The sequence below is a fragment of the Vanessa tameamea genome, chromosome 31 (genome assembly GCF_037043105.1).
Source record: "Vanessa tameamea isolate UH-Manoa-2023 chromosome 31, ilVanTame1 primary haplotype, whole genome shotgun sequence".
Lineage (NCBI taxonomy): Eukaryota > Metazoa > Arthropoda > Insecta > Lepidoptera > Nymphalidae > Vanessa > Vanessa tameamea.
Genome location: NC_087339.1, coordinates 1,184,144 through 1,210,224, shown reverse-complemented (window position 1 = coordinate 1,210,224; position 26,081 = coordinate 1,184,144). Strand labels below are relative to the sequence as shown.

The 26,081-nt window shown below is 34.4% G+C and overlaps 1 protein-coding gene across 1 annotated transcript in view; it reads left to right on the top strand.

The window, feature by feature from the left end:
* Orb2 (orb2) overlaps positions 1-26,081 on the top strand; it is an 86,934-nt gene that overhangs the window by 30,242 nt on the left and 30,611 nt on the right. The gene's annotated exons all lie outside the window — the stretch shown is intronic.

The window sequence follows — 26,081 nt, the reverse complement described above, 5'->3', positions numbered from 1 at the left end:
TGGTACATGAATATTGAAATTGTTAATCCTAATATTGTTATTATTTATACAGGGTTATTGGTAATTCGACGTATTCCCGTTAGGAGGTAATAGGGGTGACTATTTGCGATAATTTTAACCCCCATATGCAAAAGTAAACCATTTTTGAGTTATCACGTTTTTTTGATTTTCTCAAAATAAGTCAAAATTGCAACTTCAAAAATTTATTTAAAAAAATTATCGATTAAAATCTATTTTTTTCTTCTGATTTATAAAAACGATTAAACACTGGATATTTTTCAATATTTAAACAATAATATCGGTCCAAATTAAAAAATGCGAGACGGAAAACGATATTATTTCAATATTTTTTTTTCCCTCAAATATGCCTGAAAAACAAAAAAATCATTATGAAACTTGTTCTGCAGATTATTTTAAAAACATAATCGTTTAATTAGCTTTCCGAAAATGTATAAAAACTAAGAATTTATTTCAAAGCAACCGAAATAAAATGATCAGAAAGGACTCTGGTGGAAATTCGTATTCAAACATGACCGAAATCGTACTAAAGGTCGCTCTTAAAAATTCCCACAAAATTGATCTAAAATAATATCCAATGTAAAAAAACTTACTTATTTACTTAACTTACTTACTTAATACAAATTTAAAATAAAATTTAGATACATAAACAGTTCAGTAGCTAAGTTACAATTAAGATATTTTGTATTATCATTTTAATCCTGTGCACGTTATTTACGAAGAGGATGCTGAAAGAAGAGTTGCTTTCTGTAGATTCATGCTTAATGAGGATTTAGAAGATGCATCTTTTTTTTAAAAATCCTCTGGACCGACAAATTCAAATTTGATCAAGATGGTATTAGATACTAATTACCACAATAAACATTATTGGAGTGAAAAAGTGGACAAAAATCCTAATAAAAACAGGCCAAAAGGGTCACAACGCCGTTTTTTGGTCAATGTCTGGATGGCAATAATTGACGACAATTTAATCGGACCATATTTTTTACCAAGCAATCTAAATACTGCAGCTTACGAAGATCTTTTGGCAAATAAAATGTTTGGCCTCCTCGAAGACGTACCTTTGACTATACTTTTATAATGCGTACTTATATACGAATAGTTTTTTATCTGTCGTAACTGTCAAAACAGACGTAATAGATTCGAACTCACGTCCTGTAGCTAGTTCACTGCTAAATACTACATCACGGTAAATTATCATATCCTATGCTAATTTACTTTAAAATCAAATCAAAATGATCCTTAATCATATTTAAAATACGGCTCGAAGTCCTTAAATCTGTTAAGTCACGTTGAACATTGTGCACAGAAATTTATTTAAAATTAAACTCTAATTGGCTTTAATAATACGGTTCAAAATCCCTTAAACCCCAATTGACACGATGACAATATACAAACAAAAAAAAAACTTACATCTATAGTACTAAAGTCGATTTAAATAATGTTTATTTTTTTAAGTTGATACTATGCAAAATTACTTAATTTATATTTAATAAATTTATTTACTTCTGATCGCAGCGCCATCTAGTTCAATTTAAACCATTCAGCGACCCATACACACCACTGGGTTCATTTGACCCTGACCCACTGGGTCAAAATTTATTGACACGGTAGCAGGGGCTACGGTTGAGGACACGCCCGGGCAAGGAGGTATACTTCAAGGCCCGTACCCGGCTTGACCTATGTTCACTGTCTCTTGCTGTTATCGATCCAACTGTTAAAGAGATTACAGTTGCAAACACCCATACAAAAGATTCATACATACAAAATACTATGTTTATAGACGGACGTCATATAGCTGTTCTTTCGGGCTTCGTACGAAATGAGAAGTTTTATTTAGTTCTGTGGAACTATTCTGTAAGAAGAAACTCGAAACTCAACGTTGAATACGAGCGTCAAATGTCAGGATGTGATATTACATATTCGAAATTGACCAAAAATATTTATAAAATGTATACGACATACGTATCAAAATTGCGTATCACTTTAAGTGTCGGTTGTCGAAATATCTCGAGCGCGACGACAAGTAACACAAGTTTAAACAGAATCGCACTGCAAGTTTTTTTTAAATAATTTATTGTGAAAATTATCGAAATTAGCGAGATGCTAGCTTAAGGCTGTTCGGAACTATGCTTAACCTTTTTGATGTCGGTTTAAATTTAATATATTTTCGTTCCCAAAGTGCAATGACTATGTTCCCTAACATAGCATAACAGTACCAATGTTTAACCATCAGGATTTCAATTGCCATATAATCGATCTATTTCAAATATACATACCACCTACCACCGCAAGATTATAAGAAAAGTCGTGTAATAAAACTAGTTGCATTTAAACATATTGTGTTGTTAATTTATTTGTTGACTGTACACCGTATTTCTGTTACAAAAGGCCGGAAAATGTTGATATAAAGTTACACTGGAAACGATATGGCATTTAATTATTCTAATAATTACTAGATGCGATTCGACTGTGTATTTTAAATTGATGCAAAGTACTCTCCCAACTCAGTTCTTTTTAGCATGTTTACATTACAAAATAAACTTGGGTTCCGTAAGTCAACGCCCTAGCCTCAGTATTTAAGCCGGTACGTTGATAGAACATAAGATTACTAAGATTCTCCAGTTATATTTAACTTGTCCACATAAATATATATAAATATGGTATATTACTCAATACAAGATTATATTAAAGAGAAATAGCGTGGACTCAGTATCTGTTGATTTCTAGGCAGGATATATACAAATTTAATTGTCCTTTACAGACATACTCTGTTATTAAAATGGTGGAAAAGAGTAACTACTGAGTTTTTTGCCGGTTTTGTTCGGTAGAATCTTTTCGACCCGGTCGTAGTTTTACATTTAATTCAACAATGTAACATGACGATTCAAAGGTGCTTTTATGAGGCAACTTGAATAAAGAATATTTTAATTTTGAATATACCTAAGATCTTGGAGTTGCTACAATAATATAATATTATAAAAATAAATGTTGTTGATTATCAAAATATATAAAGCCATCACAGTTTTGGAATGCAGATTCTACCGAAACGGTTCAGCAAGATAAGTGACTAATATTCAGAAATCAACTCAAATATTCAAATAAGATGTTTTTTTTTATTGATATATTTACACAACCGACGTGTTTATTAGTTTTTAAGAATGCTTGTCATGGTGTGACACGACGGTGATTCCTATTATGGAATAGCTGACGGAACAGTGACGTAATGGTTCTCGATTAAAATAATAAAATCAGATCAATAAATAATAATAATATTACGTAAATTAATGGTTGAATTAGTTTCTTAATATTAAGAATATTGATTAAACAGAATAAATCAATACAGCAGTATTTAAAACGGGATATTTACCATGTTTTTTATTTTTATTTGGTGAACAAGACATTCGTAGATAATGTCGAAATATCGAGCTCCACCTAATAAAAATAAAAAAAACATGGTAAATATCCCGTTTTAAATACTGTTAGTAATAAAAATAACCATGTTAATTTAAAATCTTAAATCAATACAAGTTCTAATCTAAAAATAAATTTTAAAATGAAAAAAATATAAATACGAGTATGTATGTACTATTGTTGTGTTATCGTTTTAATGTGGAGTGACTCAGTGTAACTACACACGCAACGTTTTAATTTCCAAGGTTGGTGACGACTTACTTTCATAACAAAAACATCAGAAAACGTATAAATCAAAACAAACCTTACAACTAAACTCAACGAAATACGCTCAAACACTCGAACAAACTACGCTCTTTACCAACCACATCTATTCGCTCTACATGTTCGTTATTACGCAACTCTTTTGTGCGGTGACCTTGCTGTTTTGTTAAAAACAGGGTTATAACAATATGTAAACTAAGCAACATCTAGTTTACAAATACTTCTTATATAATTATATTAAATATACATACATATGTACTGATAATTGAGGGGGCTTTTTCCTATCTGATAAAATCAACAAAACAATACGTAAAACTTATAGCATACGATGCAGCGTGATTCGGAGAGTTATCGTGTAGTTTCGCTCGCGTTTTAAAGTTTGGCTGTCTAGTTTTAGGCGAAAAAAAGCCTGTGTTTTTCCTTGGACTTTATGTTTAAATCAAATTTCATCAAAGTGTGTTCAGTGGTTTGGCCGTGAAAGAACAACAGACAGACAGAGTTACTTTCGCATTTATAAAATTAGTATATATCATAAAAGTATTATTATCATTATTGAGTTCTTTGTCTTGTTTAGTTAGACCTTGTGACATACTGTCAGATGTTGTACTTATCAAAGACAATGATATTTAGACATAGACTATTTAGCTACTTCTTACTAATCTATACTCTGTACTTGTAAAGAGCTGTTCCGCTTTCAAGGCTAAAACATTGAACCGAGTTCTATGATATTTGGTTTAAAGTGCTTGAACTACTTGCAAAGACATCTGATTACTCCAAATGGGACCAAAACCACATTATCTGCATTCAAAAAGCCTTTAGACCAACGACACACAGATAAAGGTTATCTTTTTAAAAATAAAATGAAGGTTTAAATAATCTTTATTGAATATAGAAGCGTTAGACTTGTTTATTGATTGTCAAAAATCAACCACCGGTTCGGAAATAAACACAACGGACCTGAAAATAATAATAAAAGAGTTTTTTTAACGTGACGCGTCACTTACATTGTAAATTCACCACCAACCTTGGGAACTAAGATGTTATGTCTCTAGCGCCTGTAGTTACTATGATTCGTATACCCTTCAAACTGGAACATAGGATTACTAAGTTCTGTGAAGTGGTACGTGTAAGTAATGCGTGTTACCTACACAGACGGGTACCACATAAAGTTATTTCCAATTGGGGTCAAATTGAATGGTCTACGAAATAAATCACACAAACGCCTTGGAGCAAAATTTGTAATAACTTAGAAATGGAATTCAACAGCTTGGATTCTATGGAATGTTTCACAGTTTCAAAGGCTTGGTGACATACGTTTATAGGAATTTCTCAAACGCTAGATTCGGGTTTAGCTCGTTAACTACCAATCCGTAAAGGCTATGTTCCTTCCTATAGTCCTGTATTTTATAGCCCAAAAGATGACACTGAGGGGATGCTCTTGATTTCAATGAAGGTTTTGTAGTTTCGCGGACAAACGGGTCTCTGAATGACTTATAGAGATGCCATTAAAATGTAGTAGCTTGCAAAAGAACCGACTGCAAAGAAGCTGGTAGGCCTATAACATAGTTATTGCCTGCGTCTTCGCTTGCTTGAGAAATTGAAAATAGCCTTATTTATATTTACTTGGTGGTAGGGCTTTGTGCAAGCCCGTCTGGGTAGGTACCATCCACTCATCAGATATTCTACCGCCAAACAGCAGTACTCAGTGTTGTTGTGTTCCGGTTTGAAGAGTGAGTTAGCCAGTGTAACTACAGGCACAAGGGATGTAACATCTTAGTTCCCAAGGTTGGTGGCGCCTTGGTGATGTAATGAATGGTTAATATTTCTTACAACGCCATTGTTTGGGCGGTGGTGACCAATTACCATCAGGTGGCCCATTTGCTCATCTGCCTACAAATATCATAAAAAAAAAATAGTTCAAATTTCCACAAATTCAATTCAGTGGTTTGGCAGTGTAATAGCGACAGACAGACAGACAGAGTTCTTTCGCATTTATAATATTAGTAGTTGATATTTCACGGGACCACTAAGCCGAATTCGAATGAAGATTGAACCACAGTCCACGAGGAAGGACATAAGCTACTTTTTTGTACTCAGTACCTGACGGCCAAATCCTGAAACGCGAGCGAAGCGGACGACTATACTAATATATAATGACGAAAGGTCTCGTAATGTATCGCTAACGCCTACATCGACATGCTTCCGCCTAAAATACGAATAACAAAACAAACAGACAACATTAGACGCAAAACAACGCATCAACTTTTGACATTTTCAGTTTGGCTACAGCACGCGAAGCTATTTAAAATAGATATAACCACAGCATAGAGTAAGCGGCATCCTACCTCGTGACTTCGAAATATAATAGACACAATACTACCATCTCAAAACAGTCCCCGATTGCACGTATTTCATTACGCTAAAAGAACTTTCTAAATTGCTAGTGTTATATCAATATGATAACGACACAAATTAAATAGATAGGTAACAGCTGGTTCATGAATATTGAGGTGTGCCTTTTGAATTTGGTCGCGTTGTCGTCAACGTAATGGCGGTCTGGCTGAGCTGTCAGTACAAATCGGCGCGCGGGTAGAGCGCATGCGTGCTCTAATTTTTTAAAATCAAACAAAATTAGAAACGGAGACGCGCTGGGTCTATTTATAAAAAAAAAAAATAGTGCGTTCGTTCAGAAGTGCAGTGAACTGTGTTTAATATTATGAAAAGTGGAAAAAAATAGGATCATTGATTTGGTATATTTTTATTGGTATTATTTTCTAATAGGAATAGATAAAATAAAAAAATAGATCATATTTGAGAACATTTGTCCTTTTCCCCTATAGGCTGACTGTTTTGTCGCTTAAGTTACTTTAGGATAGAGGATTATGTAACATTGAAAGAGGCTATATTATTGTATAAAATGTATATTTCGTCGCCAAATATTTATTATTACAATAAAATATTTAACACAGATAATTAAAATTATTTACGTGTAAGGTAAACGTAAAAAATATTGATATAATAGACTCTTTATTATGAAGCTTATTAGATACTTCAAAATTAAAATTATTCACCTTCGGCGCTCTACACAATATGTACACGTTAAAAAAAACCAAATCATTCGCTCATATACATTTTTTGTTGAAACAAAAATAAACATTAATTTCCTTAGAATATTCGATTAACAAAAACCTATTTAACAATAAGATACATATTTTTATAAATGGTGTTAAGGAATAAAAAGGAAAAGACTAGATTTATCTCGTGACTTTATCGCAGAAATAAATACCCCAGGAATTTTACTAATATAATATACAATCAAATAAGGCCATATACCTAAATATATTTTTATATTTTTTACTAAATTTCAACCCAAATTGTCTTTTAAATTTAGCTTATTAATCAAAAAACTTTTTTTAAAATACTATGTATTCTATAAATGTAATTATAAATTAAATTGTTTATGGCTTAGTTTTTATTTCCTTCTATATTCTATTTAAAAAAAAAATTGAACTGTCATTGTAACAGTTTTTGTGTGGAAAATTTGTCAAAATGTCAATTAATCAAATGTACACTGCTAGGCAAAACCTCTTTAGTTCTTCTTTTAAGTAAACTTGAAGCATGTTTCAATGTGAGAAGACAAGACAAAATTTCATTCGGTTCAGCTTCGCCACGCATTAAAAAAAACAAATGAGTGTTGTCAAGCAAGGATTACTCGGCATCAATATATGTACACCAAGACGCTCTTTGGAACGTCTTATCGAAACATATCTAAAAGACTACCACTAAAGTAGTACTATTTCCTTCAGTAGAAACTTTGCTATAGGACATCTGGAAATTGCATAATAGCTAAACAAAAATACGTATCATCCTAATAAATTTTATAGATAAATACTAGCTATCAGTCCATCGTACGGATGTACATAAAACATTTACATCTTATATACATTCCTATTGGTCGCCATATTTTTTTTCCGATAACCTCAACAATCATCATTATAAAAACCTTAATAAATTATACACCTAAACCACTCGTCGACAACACGAATCACTCCGTCCATTGGTTAAAACCGTTTTGAGTTAATCGCGTACAGACGGCGAGAGGATTTAATTGTTTAATATGTATTGATCAACTACACTACCGTGCCGCTGAAACCACCAAAAATACTTGGAGAAATCCCTGTTTCGAATACAAGTGTGCACTTCAAAGTATCCTGCGCAGTTGGCTAGTATCTGTGGAAAATGACTGACGTGCAAATCGATCGGGATGTTATATTATACTAAATAATCTATTCTATCTTACACATTACAAAAAAAAAATGCATATAAATCGACGTTTTTGTTTACAATTAGTTTTTCCTCAACCTTTAACAGACCTTGTTTTTGTGTGTCAAGGTCACGCTCATTTTATTGTTAGCGGTGTCATTTTTACCGACTTTAAATAAAAAATAAGGTTATTTTTTATTCGACTGCGCTTAAAATAAATATTTCGTGATTTTTTTTTATTGATATTAAATATTCTGAATTAAATTATTCTTTTATAATATAATTATGATAAAACAATATCGTTGTTAAAATTAAATTGAGATAATACTGTATTTGTGGTTAGTATTAATTACTACTAGCAAAATTAAAGTATTCTATTTTCAAGTAGGCTCATAAAAGCAGTCTTGAATCGATGACGTTGAATCTAACATGAGTGTGTTGAATTAAATGTAAGTCGACCACCGGTTCGGAAAGTAGATTATACAGAGAAGAACCGGCAAGAAATTCAGTAGTCACTCTTTTCCGCCATTTTAATTACAGAGTACGTCAGTAAAGTACAACTTTTTTTTATATATCCTGCCCAGAAATTAATAAAGGTTAAATTTTTTTTACTTAACAAATATTTATTATTCAATTTCATTTATCAAAGACGTATATGATATAAGAATTATGTCCAAAGAGTATAAATATGTAAAGAAAAAACAAAACTGATTCCCTTATATGTATAAATATTTAGTTCTAATTGTTAAAAATCACGTAAATAACTATATAATAATAAAAATACGACTTTCCCGCCAAAATTTAAAATGGAGTCATATCACTGACATATTATTTTTTTATAAAAATAATTATGATAAATGTCACTCGGGATGATGTACGAATTCTAACGATATAAAAATCATATAGATCCGTTCAGGTATTTAGTTATGGTGGAATAAATGAAACTACTGGACTGACGTTTTATAAATACTAGTTGTCGTCCGTAGTTTTACCTAATGGCGTTCTAGGGGTTTGTCGTCAGGTTCGTCCTTTCTTGGGGTTGAAGCTTACTCAATAGCCAAATTTCATGAAAAGAAAGAGTACCTCACAGACAGAGATGAAATATTATTTGTTTACAAAACATTTTTTTTTAAATCAAAATAGATAGACGAAGTGCATGCACTATTCTGCCAAAAATCACTTTAATAGTTATAAATAGTAATACCAAGGAATCCTTCCCGGGCAAGTTATTCGTATCTATAATAGAATTACGCAGATATTTTTAACTTTCCGAAGCAATATATATAATAATTATTCTAAACAAATATATAAGTGTACATAATTCCTATTACTGTGGACATTTGCTTATTAATCTTCCTGTTACAAATTAAAAAAAAATATATCATGAATGATCATTTAGAACATAACAATGTTGCAATAGCAACTAACTTTATAATATCATGCTACTTGGTGGTAGGACTTTGTATTCCGACTGGGTATGTACCACTCATCACTACCGCCAAACAGCAATAGTATTGTTGTTTTGCTTTGAACGGAAAGTGAACCATATATTTTTATGGTGTACAATACTGTAGTACATTATTTTGATCTATCTCGTAGGGTTCAGCCAGCGTTTGCAATGTAAGCGTAAAAAATGTGTTCATTTACGACATCACTTCAGAAACCTCTATAATTATCAGTGTTTCTCTACTATATTGTGCATGTATTATACATATAAACCTTCCTCTTGAATCAACCTATCTGTTAAAAAAAAACCGCATCAAAATCCGTTGTGTAATCTTAAAGATCTAAGCATACATAGGGACAGACAGCAGTAAGCGACTTTGTTTTATACTATGTAATGATATTTCTTACAGTAAGTATCAATATCTGTCAGCAGTGGTGACCATCACGTGGACCATTTGCAAGTCACTTGCAGTTGCACAGGTGGACTTGTAAAGTGTAGAGTTAGGTAACTATATGGTATTAAAAAATCTGCCATGTTAAACATAAAATACTCTTTACAAATGAGAACCAAACTGTTTATATAAAATTGTTTCTAACAAAAATTAATATCACTGTTTTAGTATTTTGTCGTGCTAGCAACACGACCTTGAGTTACAAATCGCTGGCGTAATAGTGATGTGCACTTATCGATATTAAAATTTAACGATAGTTTTAGTATTTAAATATTAAATAAACAAAAATATTTTCTTTTCTGTCCAGGATCTATAGCAGTGTCAATCCTTTAGTGAACACTAATCCTATTGCAGATTTATCAATTCAACCATCAGTATTATATCAATTGAATATTGTATATCTATGAGTCTAAAAGTCTAATTAAAAAATTTAAAGCTCATATCAAAAAACATTGATAAGTAAGACATATTACTCAATACGAGATTATATTTATCATTTACTGACATACCCTGTAAAATGGTGGATAAGAATAACTACTGAGCTTCTTGCCGGTTCGTCTCGGTAGAATCTACTTTCCGAACAGGTTGTAGCGTTAAATTTATTTGAACGGTGTAACATGACGATGCAAAAGTGCTTTTATGAGCCTACTTGAATAAATATTATTTTGATTTGATATATTAATATTACTAAGCTGAAGAGTTTGTTTGTTTGAACGCGTTAATCTCAGGATTTTATCAAGGAAGGCTATATATATCATCACGCTACGACCAAAAGGAGCGGAGTATCAATGAAAAACATTGCAAAGACGGGGCCAAATTATGCCTTTTGAGAGCTTTCGGTGCGTGCGTAGTGCACGGTTAAGTTTCGCAAAAATCATTTATGATATAATTTTTAACAGAGCCGGGACGTGTAGCTAGTATAGTATATATGACGCAGATACATTTTAGTCGGTTTGAAGGTCTTTTATGCCGCCATGCTCCGCTCCCTACTACCTTGTATATACATACCATTAGAATCAATATACTAATACGTGAAATAAATAAATAGTACACCGTTTTTACGAAAATTACGCGCGCGGATCAGTATGAAACTTGGCACAGATAACATTTATATCGAGGAGCGCAGCGAGCTCATACTTTAACATTATGTCTATCAGATTCGTTCAATTAATAAAAAATCATTACACATTAACATGCGTTTGATACACACGTATCTAGTAACACGCGGTGGCGTGTCAGCCAAGTTCAAGTAACAGAACTGGCGAGCAGCACCGTGTGTAATATTACACGAACCATTTGGAGCCAATTTTGACCTCCTCATAACTCAAAAACTTAAGACTCGCGAGATACATATGTGTTCCAAATTTCATAAACGCATCTCAAACGGTTATCTAGATATTAACGTCTAAAAATCGTCATTTTTATCACTGACTGACCTATAGATCAAAACTATAACCTACTTTTAGGTGACCTAGAAAGTCCAAATTTGGCATGCAGGTAGATAATTAGGCTAATACAAAGGAAAAAATGAAAATAAACACTTGTACTTGTCTGGATATGAACTCGCAATATCTGGTTAAGATTCATATTTTCTAGTGACTGGACCATCGCAGCTCTTAATGTACGTTAATACTAACTAAGTAATACTGAGCTGTCCTCCATTCTTCTTAGATGTTCTGAGTTATAATTTGTTATAATAAACACAAACTACAATTTGTGTTTATGAACATATAAGAACTAGCCAAGACAGACCTTAGGCAACAATATATTATCCTAAGTTATAAGAAGAAATGATATTTTATGTAGTTATAAACAAATTTCAGGAAGGACCATTGAACTTGGCACCCATTTAGATCGCACTTCTTTTGTCGTTGAAGTCAACAACCAAGGTATATTTCATAATATTGAACTTGGCTCTCATTTTTACATTTATGTTTTTGATGGGATTCACAGTTCGCCAATGACAACACACGTCTTTTTTTTTTTGTATTCTGGATTTTATTTTGTGCCAAGAGGGCGCAGATTATTTCGCAAATTTCACGTGCGATGGAGAAGACACGATGGAAATTGAACGGAACAACACACGTCATGTCATAGCTTAAAATCAATGACAGTTGTTTGACAGTTATGTTTTTTTTAATTGAAATAATGACAAGGTATCGTCCAGCTGAGCCTAATTTTCCTATCTTTCGAATTAATCAATCGTTTGATATCAAAGTATGACGGTGGAATTTCGACCAATGAAAGAATTGTATTAAGAATAACATATTCACTTAACAAACTGTCTATGTGTTTATTTATTTACATCGAGAATTATTATAGGCTAATTCAAATCTATAAAAATATGTCAAATCGTACAGGCTACTTACTTGCTGAGAGCTAAAGAGACCCCAGTCTGGATTTGAACCGATTTTTTTCCCAGAATTGAACCGCTACCTTCGTTTAATATTCACATTCTATCCACTAAGCCATACACACATTTTTATACATACAAAGATCAACACCTAACCACAAACAGAAAATTAACGATCGATATAAATTTTAAGGACCTTGTCGCAATAAACATTATAATATATTCGTACAACGTTTTGACCTTTGCGTTTATAGGTTAATGAGATAAGGTTCTAGCTTCTATTTTGTCTAAGTGATTTCGTAAATTGATCTTAATAAACATTAGTTCTGTCTTTTACATTCATAATAATACAAATTAGTTATCATAGAGAGTAACTGCCGTGGAAGGTACCACGTTTAGTGGGGTTTTAGACGTACGTGGATTACTACATAGACGTCCTCTATCATGTTATAAACCTTGATATTACTTCTTCTCAAGTCCTTCTGGGACCAATCTATCTATCAGATATTCTACTGCCAAACAGCAATACTTAGTATCGTCGTGTTTAAAGATTGAGCCAGTGTAATTACAAGCACAAGGGACATAACATCTTAGTTCCCAAGGTTGGTGGACAAGGTTGGACCACTTACAATCAAGAGGCCTATTTGCCAATTCACCTTCCAATCTGAAATTAAAGATCTATCTGTTTATACAACCTAACCTTCTATTAAATCGTATTTGTTTATTTAAAATATCAAAGTTCGTGATAAAATAAATACGTCCAAGATCTGCGATGGCCCAATGGTTGCCTGTTCGAATCGATATTCCATTATCCATATGCTTAATGTTCTTAATTCAAATGGGAAAACACCGTGAGCAACTGCCTGCGTCGGATGTTAATCAGACACATGCGCATTGGAGCTGGTGGTAAAATCTTGCTGAAAAAAACACGCTGGGTTTCTTTCGGCAATATGCCTGACGTGTACATTTCCGAATCGTTGATATATTTAGAAAATTTAGATGGTGGAATGCTTGATAAACTCCCGATAAGACACTTACCATCAAGTGGCGTAACTAGTCTTTTTGGGTCCCAATGCAATAAAAAATCAGACGGCCCCCTCTTTGCCTATTATGAAAACGAACGTGGACTGTCGAGCTTTGTAAAGACCTGAAAGCTGGGTTGCATAATAAGGGAATTAAAACTGAAACTGCAATTGCTTTTTTTTTTAAGTTATAGTGCATACACACAACACAGTGACAATATAGAGTCTGTGGTAGTATTAGATTATTATTACGTCCATTTTAAATAGAAAAGTAAATATCTTACATAACATCCTCTTCGAAAGAGTATTTTGAAATTAAAGTATCATGTGTGGGCTAAACTTTGGCCAGGACATTAGATTAGGCGGCCTCACTATAATCTCTTGAAACAACGGTTCAAGATCACTAATGTGTGGTTAGTCTGACTTTATAGCCCGGCCAGGCAATATGACCTATTATCCCGACTTCGCACAGTTCATATAAGGGTCTACATAAAATGTATATGTGCGGATCAAAAACTCCCAAGTCCCATGATTTTATCCGACAACAACAATCACCGCCATATTGCAGCCGATTTACTCAAAATCGTAATGAATTATTCACCTAAACCTTCATGAGTCACTCCGTCTATTTTCGAAAACAGAGTTACGATTGTTGCAGCCGCAGATTCAAAATAAAGGCGAAAAGTGATGTTAGGCTATTGTAGCAACCGTATGAAACCCCCGTTTGACGTGTCTGAGAGGCGGCGTGCACTTTGTCTATCACGTATGGAAGAATAACGCATGTTATCCATACCAATATTATAAATGCGAGAGTCAATTCCGTCTGTTACGCTTTCAACCAAACAACTGAACGGGATTTGTTGAAATTTTGTATAAAGCAAGAGAGACATAAGCTTTTTTATACCTAACGCCCTGAAACGCGAGCGAAACTGCGGCAATTTTTATTAAATATATACTGTATGTTGCTGATACAAGTCATACACACGGCTAAGTAGAACGAAGTCGCGTGACCTAGTTGTGCGAGCTCTATAGGAAAGAGGTCACAGGTTGTGTGTCACGACCTCTTTGACATAAGCCTGGCAAATAGGTCAAATAAGAACCACGATGACGTTATGTAAGCGTCACAACTGGTCTATGGCTTTCCTTATATTGTTAACTTTGCCAATTAATATACTGAAATCGTTTGCTTAAAATAATTCATAAACTAGTGTCCATTTGTGACGATGAACTTTAAGAATTTGTTAGTAACCTTTTTTCCCGAACGTTACGTCCTTAAAGGCTGAAAAAGTATCCTGTACCCGTCCTTAGGGTTCATATAAATAAAGACAGCATATTTCCCTGGCGGTGGTTTTGTGTAGGCTCTTCTGAGTAGGTACCACTTATTCGTGGCATATTTTACCGTCAAACAGAATTATTTAGTATTGTCATGGTATGATTTGAAGAGTAACTCAGTGTAACTACAGACATAACGTAACGTCTTAGTTCGAAAGGTTCATACGCAAAGACGATTTAAGGAATAATTAATATTTCTTACAATCTGGCTCATTTGTCAGTCTATCTCTGCATAGTTTATCAAAAAGATACCGTTGTCTGTACGCGTGGATCTTTTAAACTACGCAACGGATTTCAATGCGATTTTCATCAATACACAAAGCGATTCAATAGGAAGGTTTATATTTACTATACGCATATAATAGTGGAGAAAAGGTGAGAAGCCGGCCCGGGTTGCTGGTCACGTATAAAATATATTATTTAATATACTTTCGGATTATAAAATCGGTCGCGAACAACCTTGTATTTAAATATTCAATGATGAAATTCAGGATGTAAGTCGAATAGTATGATTGCTTGAATTTTTTTGAATGTTGAAATAATTAGATATTTTTTGTTATCGGTTGCAAAATTGCATTGATTGCGCTAGAATGTATGTTTAAATTGAATGATGCATTGTTTTTTTTTTATGATATCGGTAGGCGGACCAGCAAATGGGCCACCTGATGGTAAGTGGTCACCACCGCCCATAGACAACGGCGTTGTAAGAAATATTAACCATACATTACATCAGCAAGGCGCCACCAACCTTGGGAACTAAGATGTTACGTCCCTTGTGCCTGTAGTTACACTGGCTCACTCAACCTTCAAACCGGAACACAACAATACTGAGTACTGCTGTTTGTAGAATATCTGATGAGTGGGTGGTACCTACCCAGACGGGCTTGCACAAAGCCCTACCACCAAGTCCAGTCACTAGATTAGAAGACAGACTATTGGATGCCTATTAACGTGATGTGCTTGCTAATCTGGTAGTCAATTCGTCATTTGTTGTGTAACTGAGTTCCTTCCCGGTTCTTCTCGGTAGAAACTATATTCCGAATCGGTGGTAGCGTTACGTTTGATACGGTTCTGTAAAACTCTGCTGCTACCTAATGTAATATTGTAACAAAAAAATGACATCTGGCTGAAAAAAATAATTATAAATATTATATTCTATATAAATACATACCTCAGTACTTCGAGTTTGGTCCCATTTAAATTAGACGTATATTTTTTTATATTATAAAAAAAAAAAAACATTTCCAACCTGTATGGGCTTGTTACATCTATGTTAAACGCATTACAATATTTTTCACAGTCGGTTTATAATGAAGCAGATCATGTCAAGGTGAGCGATGACTATATGACGAAATTTCACGTGCCGCGTACATACGTAACGTATTCGGTCGTACGTGCGTTTCGTATATTAACTAAGAATTTATAAGAAGGGGGTTAAATCAAGGAACGGACAATTTATTGTACCAAAATCGCAATGCTAATGTTACTTTTGATTCGCGTGTCCTTTGAATTTAAATCACTTGTTAATATGTTATGATCTTTTTGGATTTGATTCGACGTGAGTTTCGATTTTGTTGTCACTGAATAATGTTACTGATAACATTCTTTAAGTTTGCAGCAACAGACATATAAAAATGGGTAGCTACCCACTCATCGGATATTGTACCGGCAAACAGTAGTACTTAGTGTTATCCGGTTTGAAGGATGAGCCAGTGTAACTGCACAGGGGACATAATATCTTAATTTCCAAGGTGGATTTTTCCGTCCACCAATAAAAAATACGCTGTACTAATAAATGACGTGAGATTTTTTGTAATGCTTACCTAAAAACTCTACAAAACCAATAAACATATAACTCTTTGTATTTGATGAAACACACATTTAATAAATAAAATATACGTAGATCTCGTTCTCAACGCACTACTTACTTTTATTAAATCTTACCGTCAACGCATCATAAGAAGTGTGACTTCAATAAAATAAAATAAATATTAAAAATTGAAGTTATCGATAACATTTTAAATGGAACGTGAACATCACTACGGTTATCGGAAAATGCATGTCATTCATGCCTAACTGCCGTTCAACGCTGTCCATTTCATTAACTTACTTTGAAATAAAGGTATTCTCTGTTTGGTTTACATTCCGTCTTTAAATACGTTATAGTTTTCACGGCTTCGCTTTCGTTTTACGAATCAGTTGTCAGATAATATTCACAGAATATCTTTATAAATTTTAGCCAATGTGTTACTGTGATGTATAAGCTATATTATTGGAAAGTTTCATTAAAATCCATTTAGTAGTTTTGACGTTAAAGAGTGACATACATACAAACTTTCCCCTTTATAATATTAGTAAGGATTAAACAATTGTTATAAAAAAAATATATATACCGATAAATCTAATTAAATATATAAATTATGTTAAAGAATCTTAGACATTAATTAATTATACTGTTAGGTATTAACAAACCCATCCATCGTCAATATTCCTTGGGAACTAAGACGTTGTGCCCCCTCGTGCCTGCAGATATACTTCTATTTCAAATCTATTTTGTCAATATAGAAGCAATTACACTTACTTATTGATCGTCAAATACTACCACCGGTTCGGTAAAGAAAATATCCTGAACCGAGAAGTACCGGCATAAAACTGACTCACTAAACCATCAATCCGGAACACAACGATACTGAGTATTACTGGCTGTAGAACATGTTATGTGTAACCTACCAAGACGGACTTATATAAATGTGGGTTACGTAACATCAACTGTCACATCGTGTCTTCCACCCTGGCTTGTCCTAATCTAGGATTCAAGGGGTGACCCTGCCGATGTTGGTCAAGTCGGACAATCAGTGAGGCGTCAGAAAGTCCCTTGAAAACGTAGTAACTTAGACTAAGTGCAGGAATGAATTTGACCTTGGTTGCCTTAGATCTATGGAAGAATACCGCACCTACTCATTCTAAAGCACGATAAATTGAGTGACTCATGGGAATTAAAGTTTTTACGAGGTGTTTGGCACGCGTTATTGATACATAGTGTTTGGTTAACAGATGACGAGAAATTTTATAAAGAAATCAACTTATAATACTTTAACAATATGGCGCTGCAATGGGGTCGGTTACGTCACTTGCCTGTATTGTAATCTGTGGCACATATAATCCATATACAGTAGGCAAACGAGGTTATCAAGCAAGTGACGTCATCATAAGCCCGACCAATCGGGAGCGTTTTGTGTCACGTGACAAACGTTTAAAAAAATCCATTTTTATTTATGGATTTTTGAATAAATTAATTATTATTTTTAACTTTCGTTAATAAATAACCATTTTTAAACTCATAATATATACTGATTACAATAATTGATACTTTATTTTTCGCATTGTCAAATAGCCTATTTTGCCGCTATAGGGCCGGGCTCACTCGCTCTGTACGGAAATCTGTCCCTACATTTTTCCCATAATATTGGTTAACTACATAAGTGGTCACCACCTCCCTCGCCAATGCGTCACTGTTCTTGAAAACAAAGATGTTATATCCCTTGTTTATGTAATTACACTGGCTCACTCAGCACTAACCGGAACTCATCGAGTCTTAATTCGCCTGTAGTCTCTTCCATTCACAAGAGGACGAAAGCCAAATAAATATTTTACGTCGAATTGACGCGACGTCATTGGTCGAGAGCTCGTATAATGTCCCAAAATCGCCATGCTAATATTACTTTTGATACGTGTGTCCTTTAAATTCAAATCAACTTGATAATATTTCACGATCTTTTTCGATACTGAGTTTAATTCAGTTTGAAGACACAGACATAAAATTTTTGGTGTGCAAGCCCGTCTGGATTTGCTCATCAGATATTGTACCGGCAAACAGTGTTACTTAGTTATAATATTACTTGCTTATAATATTCATTATGGACTTGCGAAAAAATAGTGTTTTGGACGTCAGCGAAACTGTTATTGGGACTTTGGAAGTGAATTTTAACTGTATATAAGTAGTTAAATGTAACAGTGTTGTATTATAAATAGAGATATGTTACTCCAGAACTGTTAGTAGTGCACAATACAGCTGATCTATTTGCAAATCGCTTGGAATATGTAAATCTAACGTTTGTTTACATTGGAAAATACTATAGAAAGCTTCCCAAGGTAAAGAAACCTTAGCCCAGTAGCGGAATATTTACTTTTACCAATCAGTGGAAAACATAAAAGTATTTTTTTATTATTAAAAAACAATTATCAGTGTAATTATGTTCCGCTCGTAACGGTCAGCCAGTGTAATCACAAGGTAATCTGTTAGGACAATTAAAAACGTTTTATAAATGTCAATTTGACACAATTTGAAGATTTAAATATGTTTATCGAAAGAAGTTCTTTTACACGCCTTTTTTGGGACCGACTATACGTGAACCCTCTCTAGTGCCACATTAAAAAAAATAAAAATACACGTCAATAAAAATCCATATTACCAATGGTTCATGTAATAATGGTGTTCTGTAATACCAAACGTGTTTAACGTTACATTATAATCACGACAATTCTAAGAAAAATGATTAATATATCATTAGATGATACAGATTAAAAAAAAATAACGACGCGACGTTCCGTCTCAGAAATTATCATTACAAAAGATCAGATATCATTTTTCGATTAAAAATGATTATTCAAGTTGTAAGCCGAGATGGCCCAGTGGTTAGAACGCGTGCATCTTAACCGATGATTTCGGGTTCAAACCCAGGCAGGCACCACTGAATTTTCATGTGCTTAATTTGTGTTTATAATTCATCTCGTGCTCGGCGGTGAAGGAAAACATCGTGAGGAAACCTGCATGTGTCTAATTTCAACGAAATTCTGCCACATGTGTATTCCACCAACCCGCATTGGAGCAGCGTGGTGGAATATGCTCCATACCTTCTCCTCAAAAGGAGAGGAGGCCTTAGCCCAGCAGTGGGAAATTTACAGGCTGTTTATGTTATTCAAGTCGCCGCCCGCGGCTTCGCTCGCGTTTTAACGGTTGGTCGTCAGGTGTAACTCATGTCGTTCCTTGGAGTTCAGGCTTGGTTGATTCAAAATTTTATTAAATTTAGTTCAGAGGTTTGGCCGTGATAGAGCAACATACAGACAGACAGAAGTACTTTCGCTTTTATAATATTAGTATAGATAAATTGACTGTAGATATCTCTAAACTAAATACTCATATAATAACTAGCTGGACCTGCGGCTTTACTCGCGCGAAATTTTTAAAACTTCCTATAGCACACAGACTTTGTGCTTATGTGAAAAACATCTCTATGATTCAAAATTTAAAACTATCTTTATACTTTCTTGGTGGTAGGGCTTTGTGCAAGCCCGTCTGGGTAGGTACCACTCACTCATCAGGTATTCTACCGCCAAATTACAGTACTCTGTATTGTTGTGTTCCGGTTAGAAGGGTGAGTGAGCCAGTGTAATTACAGGCACAAGGGACATTACATCTTAGTTCCCAAGGTTGTTGGCGCATTGGAAACTTAAAGAACGGTTAATATTTCTTACAGCACCTTCGTCTATGGGCGGTGGTGACCACTTGCCATCAGGTGGCCCATGTGCTCGTCCGCCAACCAATGCCATAGAAATAAACCAAATGTCATCTAAATCGGTTCAGTCGTTTAAGCGTGAAGAGATTACGTTTCGGAATTATAATATTAGTATACATTATATACTAAAACCGTCTTTGACACACGCTGCATCTTCTGGTATATGTTTTATTTATTACAAAGGCTTATTATAATAACTGAATGAAAACCCGGCTTCGCTCGAGTAAAATAAATAAAATTAAACAAATATAAATAATTAAATATACTAACTACGGTACCTGCACGAAATTATTATTTGGAACACAAGCTTTCCGAACGCATCCGTAAACGTCAAACATGGCCACCCGTCGAACTGTCATGTCATTGAATTTCGTGGATTTAATATCGAAATATTTCCATTGTACTAATTTTGCGGATGTATATTGACTAAAAAATAATATTCTTTTTACGATCTACAAATTGTGGGTAGGTTACAATCGGTTCTATCGTAGACCAGCACGAAATTATTAATATAGAAAAATGTATTATCTAGGGCGCGTTTAGGAAAACAATGCTGTCTTTTTCTATCAAATGTTAATTAATCAAAGATAAGTTAATGTTTAACTAGACCGAGGGTGGATTTAAGGACCCATCCAGAGCTACATACAGTAGAGTAATTCGTTTTTTTAATAATTAAATTATTATTGAGATACCAAACAAAATACTGTATAAATTATTTAAATAAATAATTACGGAGCTCAGCCTCCTTTTTTGACCCAGTTTCCAGACCTATAATTCCCACCATGAACTAGACTATATGACTAAAATCGACAGCATAAATCTTAATACTATTTTTAACCGGCTTAAAAAAAAGATGGTTATCAGTTCGAGGTATGTTTTTGTGTTTGTCTACGAATTTCTTGAAAACTAAAAGTCATATCGTCAAGATGATAATTAATTTAAGTTAAGTACACTTCGACTTAGGGAACAGTGTAAGTTTTATTAAAATAGGTCCAGTAGTTTCAGAGATATGGGCAAATTACTCGAACGAAATTATAGAAGTCGGTTTAATTTTTTTATAAATCATAATTTACTTATTCTTAAACAATTCCTAATTTTTTTCCACTTTGTTAATAACAATTAAATCGAAATCTTTACAGTTGTTTTATGTGAAATGTTAGTTTAATATTATAGCAAAATGATGAACGAACAAATGGTTGCGATGACGTACTATGGTAAGTTTATTCTTTAATATTATATATTACTAGCGTAAGCCGATTTCGTCCCAGTGATTATGGGATAGCTGCACATAAAAAATCGGTTATGGTCTCATTTTGAAGAGCTCCAGCCGTAGACGTGCAGACAAATAAAGAGGATTCTTGATTGCAATTTACTAAATTGTTACGATTTAACAAAGATTAATTTTAGAGAGCTGAAAAATGTTACTAGCCGGTTAGAGAACGGTTACTATGGCTGTATCAGAAAAAAATATGAAAAACGTAAACAAAATTAAAGTAAATTGGCATCGACAAACTCTAATTCTAACTGAACTAATGTTACTATTTGACATTAAACATTTCATTTAAATAAGTTTTCATCATTTTGGCGCCGAATGTAAATCAGTTACTCGCAGTTCACAATGAAATGAAATCAAAACAAAACCTGTCATTGGTTCCGAAATTCCTACAAAATGTTTTGAATAAACTAGTTGCCTTTTTAAGATTTATCAAAGCAAACGTCTGATGTAAACTCACGTTGAAATAGATCTGTGTATACTTTAGTTGATTCAATACAAGATGATAAAAAAGCGTGGAGCTAATACTCGTTGACTTCCAGGCAGGATATATTAGACACATATATAATTGTATTTAACTAACACAACTTTGTATTTTAAATGTTGAGTTAAAGAGTAACTACTGAGTTAGGTACCGAACCAGTAGGTTTACTTAATATAGTTCTGTAAAATGACGATTCAAAAGTTCTTGTTAAAGCCTACTTAAATAAACTAGGTATATTTTGATTTTCCTTTTTTATGTAATAGGAAGGCAGGTGGGCAAATGAGCCCCCGGGTGGTATGTGGTCACCAGCGCCCTTAGAAATAAGTGTATTTTAATAGCTATTTCTTAAATCACCAAATAATGGATGTTATGTCCTTTTGCTCTGGGTCACTCACCCTTCAAACCGTAAGACAACAATACTGGATACTGCTGTTTGGCGGTAGAATATTTGATGAGTGGGTGGTACCTACCCAGACGAGCTAGCCCAAAGCTCTACCACTGAGTCTGAGTACTGAGTAATACTCATCTGATAATCTACCGCCAAACTGCAACAGTCAGTGTTCCGGTTTGAAGGGTGAGTGAGTCAGTGTAACTGCAGGCACAAGGGATAATAACATCTTAGTTCACAAAGTTGGTGGCGCATTCGCGATGTAAGGAATGGTTAATATTTCTTACAACGTCGTTGTCTGTGGACGGTGGTGACTACTTTCCATCAGGTGGTTCATTCCCTCGTCCGTGTACCTATATCATAAAAAAGACGGGCTTTTACCCTTCCACCAAGTGAATCCGTATTTTTTATTTATTAAATTTACAACATCCACCGGCTCACAGTTGCCCGTGCCTTTTTTTACATTTTATCTTTATAAATTTTGTCGTGATTTATTGTTTAGTGATTATTTTTACTGAATATCAGCAGATTTTCGCTGGACTTCGAGCTTGTCGTCTTCTTGGAAGACGTGGCCCAAGCTGACATATAATTAATCCATAATAAATAATATATGATAATATATAATATATAAAAATACTGTATATAGTAGTTTTTTTTTTACCCTAATTACTGCAATCCAGCCCTACTCCGTGCTCGATCAGAGAGAGTGAATCCGTATTCGAATTCATTAACTTTGATTAATATACACATGTTCTTTTATCGTACCATCACGGTTTACCAAATAGTTGTAACTAAATAGGTGTTTTAGGGTTTCGTAACTCGATATGACCAAACGAATCCATTACAAGACTGTAATATGTAGAGTTAGAGCTCTGGGGAGAATCGACGTGAGGTTTCTTTAAAATTAGGAATATTGAAGATGAGGGCATAACGGAAACGAGGCACCTGGATGGGTGATTAAAAGCGATAGGATTAGCTACCAGAAACTACCGGACATTTCCAGTGCCGGGTTTTACGTGCTCGCATTTTATAAGGCAGGCTGAAAATTGACGGCTCCAACCAACCAACGGACAGGGACAATAATTCAAACCATTCCTTACATCTTCATAGCGTCGTCAACCTTGTAAGCTAAGATGTAATGTCTCTTATGCCTTGTAGTCGTAATACAGCACCAGTTTGACTCACTCTTCAAACCGGAACATAACAATACTAAGTACTATTTGGCGGTGGGTTGTATGATGGTTGTATTACTTACCAAGAGGAAATAAAACTAAAGTTCTACTGTAAAATCTCAGGTAAAACAGCACTACCAGTTCAAACTCTAATACTGAATTTATTTCGTAATAGACAAAATTAGTTTTTTTGTTAATAGAACGTAAAGTTTTGCGCCTGGTCTGTCTGCGGTTGCACCAGATTGACATCGTTGGACCATGAGGCACACAATAGTGTCTGTTCTACGCTCAATCGCTGCAACTGTGGTTGTAGTATCTAGTCTTGGCTGCCTCGTTGATCTAGTGACTGGGTATACCCCTGAGAACAGTAAGGAAAAGGCGTGGATGAGTTACATCACACGATTCCGATTCCGCACGCTTACCGAAACGTACCGAAGACAGCCATCGCAGTGTTTTTAGTGGGTAAGAATCCTTCATAACCCGGTTCCGATAACCGGGTACAGTTCTGAAGTTTCCACTACGAGAAAAAATAGTGGCTAATGATGCTGCAAATCCCGAGATCCTGGAAAATATTCTCAGTAGCACCCCTGAATCTGCAAGTTGGAAGTGTGGACACACCCGTGTCAGAAAGCGCGTAAAGTCTTGGTACTGCCTCTGAAGTCTTTCCGAATGAGAGTCAGGGAATAGAGAGTCTGTGTTTGTACAGACACTGGTGCACTATAATATTTAGTGTATATGTCTGGTTTCCCTTGAGAATAACCTCCGTGACCGAAATCAGTCAGGACGAAATATATGGGCGAAAGTGATTTACAGAGCCGGATTAAGAGGATCCGGGGCAACTGACCCGGAGCCTCCACAAAAGACGGCCCCCCACTATAGAGACAAAAAATTCTGACGATTCAACAAAGGTCATCTATAAATAAGTTATTGAAAAACCCTCGAAATATAGTAGGAGCCGCCACTCCTTCGTACCAACGATTGGTGATTGGCCGCAAATAAACCAGCCGTACACATAAATCGGTATTAGACGAAGCCATTGTTATCTCGTATGGTTTATTGTTAAGTTGTTAATCACACTGTAGACGTTGAACAAACTCAGCCATGAGTCGAACAAGGTCTTCGAAGCCGTACAAGTCTAACACCAATAATACAATATTTATCACGCGCGAGCTGGACGTACTGATGCACAAGGCCACAAGCCATCTATACTAATATTCGAAGCAGATTATGAATAAAAAACCTGCCAAGTGCGAGTCGGTTCCCGCATGAAGGGTTCCTTAGAATTATCTATAAAAGCGACCCCCTTAAATATTTATTTTATTCTGTTTTGATATTATAGCGGCAACAGAAATACATCATCTGTCAAAATTTTCAATTAAGGCTGTATCTCTTGAACCGTTATAGCACGGTTTATGAGATATAAGCCTGGCGACAGACAGATACGGACAGCGGAGTCTTAGTAATACGGTCCCGTTTTACCTCTAGGGTACGGAACCCTGAAATGGCAGGAAAATATAATCACACTTAACATTTATTATCAAGAACAATTATCGTACTTACACCAATCACATTTGTACACAACCGGACAGAGTTTCGGTTTACGGAGTAGTATAAACTGACTCGAAGTGAGCTGGGATATACAAAATTGCCTCCTACCGGAGTCTTCCGGTAGTTGGAATGGCTGGACTGCTGGTAACAGGATCAAAGGAAGTATTTCTAATTCAGGTTGCAAGATTTAACTATCTAACAAACATTACATGCTTTATAGCTTTAAAAAAAAAATTAGTATTAATATTAAAATCTAATTGTGAACTACAAACAGTTCTCGATGAATGTCTATCGATATCAATTATTTATAATAAGTACAACACTATTTAACTTCATCGACGTTAAAACGTCACATTATCGCAAATCCCAAATGAATATACCGGATCATTCGAGCTCTCGACCAATGATATCGAAATTCGATGTCAAATTATATTTACTGCCTTTTAGCTTCTTGTGTTTGTAATAGACTACAGATTAAAAATAAGTGCAAAGCGTATTAGCTAAGTATTATAAAACAAAGTATTACAATATGAAATTTCGCTCAAAGCAAGAGTTTTTTTTCAACTAAAAATAGCCCTTCTATATATAGGTCATCCGGGGGTGGATTTGACCTAGTTATTCCGTCGTCATGACTACGGGCGCCATATTGCGGTCGCTATGGCAACGCGCATGCGTGCAGCAGCCTCACTTAAGGCGTGGTGATAAGGAATGATAACAATCCAATAAATATATATATATATATATATATATATATATATATATATATATGGATCCTTAATCATTTCGTGTAATAAAAAAGTTAGAAACATAGATTAAAATTCATACGATGTCTGTCAGTGATATAAATTAGATATTTCTAGAAAATCTTTCTTTGAGGAGTCGCCGTTCGTTTTCCGTCCAGTACAGTAGATGTCAGTTACATTATAATTAAGTAAATACTGTGTTTCTCAGGTCTGAAGTTTAATTTCGAACCGGTGGTAGATTTTTTAACTACAAGCATATAACACTTCCATAAAGATTTTTGACTTCGACTTCGGTTCTTGTTAAAATTCTCACGTCAATGGTTTAAATGAAAA